At 46.1% G+C, this 9,243-nt stretch overlaps 1 protein-coding gene across 1 annotated transcript in view; it reads left to right on the top strand.

The window, feature by feature from the left end:
• Nucleotides 1–8,920: 8,920 nt before the first annotated feature.
• The window catches only part of ZNF629 (zinc finger protein 629), a 6,096-nt gene continuing 5,773 nt past the window's right edge, over nucleotides 8,921–9,243 (top strand). Inside the window, exon 1 of the mRNA XM_006896514.1 lies at nucleotides 8,921–9,094. The gene's annotated coding sequence lies outside the window, so the exon portion shown is untranslated. The remainder of the gene's footprint in view (nucleotides 9,095–9,243) is intronic.

A 9,243-nucleotide genomic window follows, 5' to 3' on the forward strand; every position in this document is an offset into this window, starting at 1 on the left:
GGACTGAGTTAGTTCGCTTAGGATAATGCTCTCCATTCCCTCTCAAGTTATATAGCAATATTTGAAATCATTGCTCCTGCGTGCTGCATCTTATTCCGTTGTGTGAATCTACCACAATCTCTCAGTCAACAATGCCCAGTTTTAACAGTCATCTTAGTAGAAGGGAAGTGTATTTAATCATGGTTTTGACAGCCTTTCTCAAATGTTAATGATATTGACCATCTTTTAATGTACTATTTGGATATATGTACATCTTCTTTGAAGAAATGTCGACAGGATGACTTTAACCATATTTAAAATGGAATTGATTGTCTTCTTGTTGTGTGGAAATAATTATATGTTCTATTAGACTCACCACTTGCATGCTTTTCCAGTATTTTTCTTTCACTATACTGTTCCCTAACCACAGCAGCCTCTCTCCTAACCTTGTGAACAAGATTCCTCACCTCAAAACGCGCCTAACATTCATCCTTTTAGCGCCAGGTGGGCGAGGACAGTCGCAGGGCCCATCAACCTTGGCTTTGGCGCCTGCTTCTCCTCATCCCGAACCTGACTGCTGCTGCGCACATATTCTGGGTTAAGGAGCAGGGTGCCTTGCGTCCTGCCGAAGCCTGCCGGCCAGCTGGGAATGCTGGTCAGAGGCTACCAGGAAGGTAAGGCTGGACACCCAGCTCCTGTGCTGCCTGGAGCTGTTACCCGCTTTCCCGAATCCATGGCTGCGGGATCCGGCCCTCTGAAGACAGCCTCGTGCACCTTCAACACCGGGCCAACCAAGAACTGAGGAAGCGGAATGGCCATAGCAACCATCGGGTTCCCATGTAAACACACCCAGTTACCATGGAAACCAGGCTGTTTACCTGGCAACCCACCTGGTACCGATGGCCACAAGCCCGCGCACCAGGCACCACAGCTTCTGCGTCTTCGGAACCGTCCCCGAACCACCGTAGCTTCTCTCCTGACCTGGCACAAAGACGCCTCCGCTCCCCACATCGCCTTCTGGTCAGCGATTCAGCTCGAGGTGGGCGAGGCTCGCCGCAGGACGCCTTCCCCTTGGCCTTTGGCGCCTGCAGCCCTCCAGCAGCCGGAGACTGGCTGGTGCTGCTCACATATTCTGGGTTAGGGAGCAGGTGCATTTCGTCCTGCATATGCTTGCAGGCACACTGTGTCTTCATCTTGCGAAAGGAAATTGTAAGCTAAGCCTGGACACCCGCCTCCTATGCTGCCTTTGGCCCCCGGTCTCCCAAATCTACGGCAACTGGATTAATGTCTGAGAAAACTGCCTTGTGCACCTTCAAAACGGGTCCCCTCAAGGGAGGACGAAATTTAGTGGCCATAGAAACCATCCCGTTGCCATGTAAACAAATCCGGTTACCATGGCAAACCAGGCTGTTTACCATGGCAACCTGCCTGTGACCATGGCAACGAGGTCACGCCTCAGGAACTATAGTTTCTGCATCTTCACAACTGTCCCCAACCACCATAGCCTCTCTCCTAACCTTGCAAAAAGATCCCTCAACTCCAAAAACCGCCTTGGGGGGTGTGGTTAGCAGCAGGACCCATTAACCTTGGCCTTGGACGCCTGCTGCCCTTCGGCAGCTGCATCCTGGTTTGTTCTGCTCACATATTCTGAGTTAGGGAGCAGGTACGTTTCATCCTGCATATGTTTGCAGGCACACTGTGTCTTCATCTCGGGAAAGGAAGTTGGAAGCTAAGGATTGACACCCGCTTCCTTCACTGCATTTGGCCCCTGGTCCCCCAAATCCATGGCCACAGGAATAATCACTCTGAAAACAGCCTTGTGCACCTTCAGAACGGGTCCCCTCAAGAGCCGTCAAAATTTAGTGGCCATAGACAGACCATCCAGTTGCCATGTAAACAAATCCGGTGTTCCTGGCAAGCAGGCTGTTTACCATGGCAACCCACCTGGTAACCATGGCAACAAGCTCCTTCACCAGGAACTATAGCTTCTGCATCTTCACAGTCATCCTCACCACCATAGCCTCTCTCCTGATCTTGCACAAAGATTCCTTACCTCCAAAAATCGCCTTATGGTCAGCACGTCAGTGCGAGGTGGGTGGGGCCCGTCGCAGGACCCATCAACCTTGGCTTTGGCGCCTGCTGCTCTCCAGCAGCCAGAGCCTGGCTGGAGTTGCTCACATATTCTGGGTTAGGGAGCAGGTGCGTTTCATACTGCATATGCTTGCAGGCACACTGTGCCTTCATCTTGGGAAAGGAAGTACCTAAGGATACACACCGTTCCCCTTCCCTGCCTTGACCCGCACTCTTCTGAATTTATGGCAACAGGATTAATCACGCAGAAAACAGCCTTGTGCATCTTCACGACTTGTCTCCTCATCAGCTGAAAAATTTAGTGGTCATGGAAACAATCCAGTTCCCATGTAAACAAATCTGATTCCCATGGCCTCTGCAACAAGCTCCTTCACCCAGAAAAATAGCCTCTGCATCTTCAAAACTGTTCCCTCACCGCAGAAGCCTCTCTTCTAATCTTGTGAACAGGATTCCTCATCTCCAAAACTCGCCTAATGTTCATCATTTTAGCGCCGGATTGGCGAGGATAGCCGCAGTGCCCATAACCTTGGTTTTGGCGCCACAGCAACCTGAATCTGGCTGGTGCTGCTAACATATTCCGACTTGGGGAGCAGGTGCGTTTCATCCTGCATATGCTGCAGTGGCCATGGAAACAATCTCTTTCTCACGAGTCGGTTCCGACTCTTGGTACACAACACTATTAAGAAAGCAAATACTGCAGTTCAGGTTGGCAACAGGATACAATTCCTCAGTCTGAACAGCTCCTTATGGGAACTTACAGACCCTTTGATATTCAGCCTTTAGGATTTAGTCTGTATTAAAAAGCTCTTTTAGTCCTGCTAATATTTCCCCCAAGTCCTCCAGCAAGCGTGAATGGAAGTCCCTGGCTCTGGCTCCCTGGGGCAGCAGTTGCAAGTCATCCCTAATGTCAATCTCTGGTTCTCTGCTGATGCAGCTCTCATTTAGGTCCCTGTCTGACTGGCACAGAAATTTCTGACCCCAAAGGACATGTACTGCATTTTCTGCTGGTAGTGACCTTCCCAATTTCCACCACTGGACCTGCTCAATTTAAACCTGGCAGAATGACAAAACTGACCAATGTCTTCATGGATAGACTATGCAGCTTATTTGCATGTTCCTGCCCAGTTATGTGGTCAAAGTCAAATTCAAAGGCTAGAGGAAGCTCTTTTGGACAATAAACCTTGCCTACCTTGTCATGAGGCAAAGTCAAAGGCAAAAACTATAGAAAAACCATATGGAATAATCCACTAAGTACACTTTTCATCAACCAAAACAACGAAGGTGCAGTTGTAATTTTAATATAGTGTCACAACGTGTTAAGATTTGAGCTTGACTTATAGTTTTGACTTGAAACTATCTCTGGGTGAGTTTGCTTTTTTTGAGGGTGTGTGTGTGTGGGGTGTGTGTACAAGGATAAGTCCTCTTCAGATTTCTTTCAATTAGCAAAAACAGATATTAAGGTAGGTCTTTTGTAAAAGTGGCTAAAAAACAAATTTACAAAGAGTGGAAATATGTCTGAGGAAGGTGGACCATGCTTTCCTGGTTGCATTTTCTCCTTTCTGTGTGTGACTGATCACTCGACCCTCAGTCTTCCTCCCCAGAAGCAATTGCTGTTCCCAGGTATCCTCCCTGGGGTTTCTTCCCTCAGATAATCATGGATTAGACCAGTGGAGCTCATACCTTTCTAGAATGGGGAGAAATAAAGAGAACCAGGTCTTGAAACAGGAGGGAGGGATAGTGGATGATATAGCCATATGTAAGATGGATGTTGAGACGTAATCCACACTGAAGGCTGTAGTCTTTTATCTTCATTAGGAAATGCTTCAAGTCTTCTTTGCTTTCAGCAAGCAAGTTTGCATTATCTGCATATCCCATGAGTCTTCCTTCAATCCTAATCCTATGATATTCAATTATATAATCCAGTTTCTCAGATTATTTGCTCAGCATACACTTTGAATAGTGTGTGGTCTAAAATACAGTCTGGAGAAACATCTTTCCTAATTTTAAACCATGCAGTGTCCTTTGTCCAAACAGAACATGTACATACCCTACATGAGTACAATTAATTAATTGTTCTGGAATTCCCATTCTTTGAAATGCTATTCATATTTTTCACAATTGACACAGTCAAATGCCTTTGTGCTAAATGTCTTTCTGGGGTATGCTCTACTTTCAGCCAACATACACCTGACATCAATAATTGGTCTATATAAGCTTTAAACAGAGAACTACCAGAAATATAGGCTGGGTTTATAAGAGGTTATGGCACTAGGGACATTATTGTCTGTGTCAGATGGATCTTAGCAGAAAGCAGAGAGTACCAGAATAATTTCTGTGTTTCATTGACTATGCAAAAGCATTTTACTGTATGTATCACAATAAATTGTGACTACCCTTGAGGAAAATGAGAATTTCAGAGCACTTGATCATGCTTATATGAAACCTATACTTGGACCAAGCAGCAGTCCTCAGTACAGAGCAAGGAAACACTGCATGGTTCAAAATCAGGAAAGGAATGTGTCAGGAATGCATCCTGTCCCTGCACTTTTTCAGTCTGTATGCAGAACAGATCATTCGGGAAGCAGGGCTTTATGAGAAGGAGTGTGGCGTCAGGACTGGAGGAAGACTCATTAACAACCTGTGATATACAGATGACACAACCTCGCTTGCTGAAACTGAGGAGGACCTGAAGCACTTGCTGCAAAAGATCAAGAACTGTAGTCTTCAATATGGATTGAAGCTCAACATCAAGAAGACAAATATTCTCAGCACTGGGCCAATTGGCAGCACGATAATAGATGGAGAACAGATTGAGGTTGTTAGCATTTACAGCTTGCTTGGATCCACAATTAACACTTTTAACACCAGGAGTCAGGAAATAAAAAGATGCATTTCATTGGGAAAAGCTGCTGTCAAGGACCTCTCCAGAGTGCTGAAGAGCAACGATGTCACTCTAGATACAAAGGTGTGCCTAACCCAGACCATGGTCTTCTCTATTAATTGTTATGCTTCAGAGAGTTGGATGATGACTAAGGATGACAAAAGAAGAAGAGATGTCTTTGAGTTGTGGTGCTGGAGAAAAGTCTTGAACATACCACGGACTGCCAAGAAAACCAATAGGTCTGTCTTGAAGAGGGTAAAGCTAACCAAGTCTTTCCTTGAAGGCTAGGATTTGAAGCTCTGCCTCACTTACTTTTGGCATGTGGCCAGGAGGAAATGGTCCTTGGAGAAGGACATCATGCTTGGAAGGGTGAACGGACCGCACAGGAGAGGGAGATCCTGGATGAGATGTATTGATACAGTGACTGGGGCGATGAGGGTTGGTGTATCAGAATTAGTGAGACTGGCTTAGAACAGGACAGGAAGGGTTCAGAGCTGCTGCACATAGGGTCGCTATACATCTCAGGTGACCAAATGGCACATAAAAAAAAAATAACATACTATGATAGATTTGGAAGCAGGTATGACATCCACTTCCTAAATAACATGCCTCCGGAAATTCTGTGAACTTTGATAAATGTCGATAGTTGTAGAGGGGATTCAGGCCTTTTGTTCACAGGGTCATTATGAATCGTGATCCACTCGAAAGCAATCAACAACAACAAGCTTTAGAACTAGGTTTGAATTTTTTAAAATACTCTGCGACTGTATTGCTTAAATATTTTTTTAATAATCTTCAGCAAAACTTACTTGTGTGTGACATTAATGACACTTTTTGATAATCTCCACCTTCTGTCAAATTACCTTTCTGATATGGGCATGTAAATGAAGCTTTTCCAGTTGGCCAGGTCTTCCAAATTTCTGGTCAGAGATTAGTAAGTGCTTCCAGCTTGCATATATTTGCTGAAACATCTCCAATGGTGTTCCATCAATCCCTGAACCCTTGTTTATCAGCAATGCCTTCAGAGCAGTTCGGACTTCCTTCTTCAATAACATCAGTTCTTGATCTTATGCTACCTCCCAAAGTGATTGAACGTTGGCCAACTCTATTTGGTATAGTGACTCTCTATTTTCCCCATCTTCTTTTGATACTTCTTGTGCCATTTATTATTTTCCCCCAAGGAAACCATTAAATATTGCAACTTGAATCTTTAATGGTTCCTCTGTTTTCTTTCTGCTTAAGAAATACCAACTTTATTCTTCCCCTTTGGTTTTCTAGCCTGAGGTCTTTGCATATTTCATTGTAATGCTTTATTTTCTCAAGCTGTTTTTGAAATCTCTCAGGTCTTTCTTTGGCACCACCATTTCTTCCATGAGCTTAATATTTTTCCTTCAAGAGTAAATCTCTTCTGATCTACTAGTCACTTTTTAGTCTGACATTCATTTTGGGGTGGGTTTTTCTCCCCCTTTCCTGTCTTTTTAATGATGTTTTGGTTTCTTCATGCATGATCTCCTCCACAGCTTGGCTAGTCTTTGGTCATTAGTGTGCAATTTGTCTAATTTATTCTTGAGATGGTTTCTAAACTTTAATGAGATACGCGTGGGGTCATACTTTGTCTTCCCTGGACTTGTTTCTTCTTTTAGTTTCCACTTAATCTTACATATGAGCACTTAGTGATTTGTTCCACTATTGGTCACTGGCCTTGTCATAATGACATTGAGCATCTCTACTGCCTTTTTCCATAGACATAGTCAATTTGATTCCTGCATATTCCATCTGGCAAAACCCACTATTATAACCACCATTTATGAGGTTGATAAAAAGCTATTCCCAATCTTGAAAATCCTATTTGGTGTCATTTCAAACCTCCTATTTTCCAACTGCTGGTCCTATTCCCCAATTTTCATATTCCAATCACTAGGAATTATCAGTGCATCATGATTATATATTTGATTAATTTCAGGATGCATACGTTGGTCAAAATCTTCAACTTCTTCATCTCTCCTATTGGAGGTTGGTACGTATATTTGAATAATTGTACTAACGGGTCTTCCTTGTAGGTACATGGATATTCTTCTATCACTGACAGCATACTACTTCTCGAAATATTCTTTCTGGCAATGAGCGTGACACGGTTCCTCTTCAACTTGCCATTCTTGGCATACTAGATCATATGCTGTCTGATTCAAAATAGCCAATGCCAGACTATTTTGGATTATTAATGCCTCTCTTTAAGTATTTCGTTTTCAAGAACTTAGAATTTTCCTGGATTCATGCTTCATACATTCCGTGTTCTCATTATTAAGATGTTTGCTGCTACTTCTCATCTTGAGTTGTGACACAATAACAAATGAAAACTCCCCACAATTTTACTCTATCCGCATGGTGCAGCTGGGCTCCACCCTCCCGTCCCTACCCTTGGTAGACTGTCGTCCTGTGATGGCTTGTGCGTCGCTGTGAGGTGAGAAGCTAAGGCACATACATACCAGCAAGGTTACCATGAGCTTTCAGACTGAGAAAGACTAGGAAGAAGAGCATGACGGTGAGCCATTGTTTTTAAAATGGCAATGAAAATCTTATGAATAACAGCAGGACATTATGTGACATAACACCCCACGAGCTGGAGGGTGCCCAATACACCCCTAGGAAAGAAATGCCTCCTCCGAGTAGAGTAGACCCTAATGATGTGGATGGAGTCGAGCTTTCTGAGGGTGTTTGTTACGTGCCAACGAGTCAGAAGTGACTCACAGCTGACCCTCATCGGGTTTTGAGAGGCATAAATGACACAGGGCAGGAAGCTTTGGTGGCCTAGTGGTATGAAGCTGCACTGCAATCTCAAAGGCGCATGGTTCAAATCCAGCTGCTCTGCAGGAGTGGGATGGACAATGTCTTCCTGTATATTTACTGCTTCTGCAAACCTGCTGGAGGGTCAATTGGTTGGTCCTGACTCAAAGGCACACAACAACAAAACACACCAGAGAGGATTGCCTGCCTTTCTCACAGAGCTGCTGGTGGATTTGAATGCCTGGCAGTGCAACTGGAAAGCCTCACTCTTGTTCAGTTCTGAGGCTGGTGTTCAGCATAGTACCTGGGGAATGATCACCTTCACAAGACAAATATATCTATTTAAATACTATCATTATCATGTAAATGATAATGTGGCTCTGAGCACTTTGCCTCTTGGGTCAGCTTCCTCACCTTTAAGATTTATACATTCTCCCACCTTATCAGATTGCGTTAAAGAGGAGATAACAGCTGTAAAACTCTACAGTGTAAGAACCCTGGGCCTTGTGAAGACCCCAGTGTTTCCAGGGATTGTTAAGGTTTCCTCAGAGCGCCCCTGGACTGGGAATGGCTCTTGCCTGCTTAGCTAGGGGCACCCACTGGCTTCCCTTCTGCCACCTTGTGTTTCAGTTTCCTCCTCACATTTCCCAGATTCCCAGTGGGCTGGAGCCCAGACGCACAGGCGGCCACAACCGCCCTCCTGGCTGCACTTGTGTCTTCCCCTCAAACCCTCGCTGTGGTGACTTATTAAGTCATTTTTAGTCTATACTGTGTTTTTTCTCCTGGTTCACCTGCTCAGGCCTCAGAATCCAGCCAGTTGAGTTCCATTCCAGGGTCGGTGTCCCAACAAAAGCTGGCCCTAGGGGACCAGCAGCCGCCAAATCTAAGATCAGGTTTTTAATGAATGAATTTATTTATTTTACGGGGCGTGGCTGGCAGAGCCCCTGCCAAGTGCAGATCAGCCAGAAATCTGGAGACCCTCGCTGGCAGAGGATTCCTCCGAGAGAGGGCTGGTCTGTCTTGCCTGTCTCCCCTTGAAGTACACAGAGGACGTTGTGTCCGCCACCTCGATACTCCTCCACCTCCCCTTTTTCCTCCCCCCAGGCTGCGGGAGCCAAAGGGTTAAATCCCATAGAGCTGAATCTCTGACTCCAGGCTAGAGGGGCCCGGGAAGCTGGGGTCACTTCCGGCTCCGTCCCAGTCACCCTGAACTGGTCCCCGGGTTCTCAGCCTGGGATCACCCCTAGAGAAAGACCCCAGAGTCCTCAGCAGCTAGCCCGCCCCCCAGGCAGGGTACTGAAGGGGTTAAGTCCCCTGGGGCTGGATTCTGCCTTCCGGCTTTTCCCAGACCCCAGAGCCGTGAGTTGGGGGACGCCGGGGTGCCCGGGGGGTTGGCCCGGAGGGCCCGGGACGGCCGCCAGGGAACAATGGGGCCCGGGGGACGGGCGCCGGGCGCCAGACCCCGAGCCGCCACCGCCCGGCCCGCGTCCGCGGGGTCGGGGTGGGGG

Source organism: Elephantulus edwardii, unplaced genomic scaffold (genome assembly GCF_000299155.1).
Source record: "Elephantulus edwardii isolate Elephantulus edwardi_28Jun2011 unplaced genomic scaffold, EleEdw1.0 scaffold00186, whole genome shotgun sequence".
NCBI lineage: Eukaryota > Metazoa > Chordata > Mammalia > Macroscelidea > Macroscelididae > Elephantulus > Elephantulus edwardii.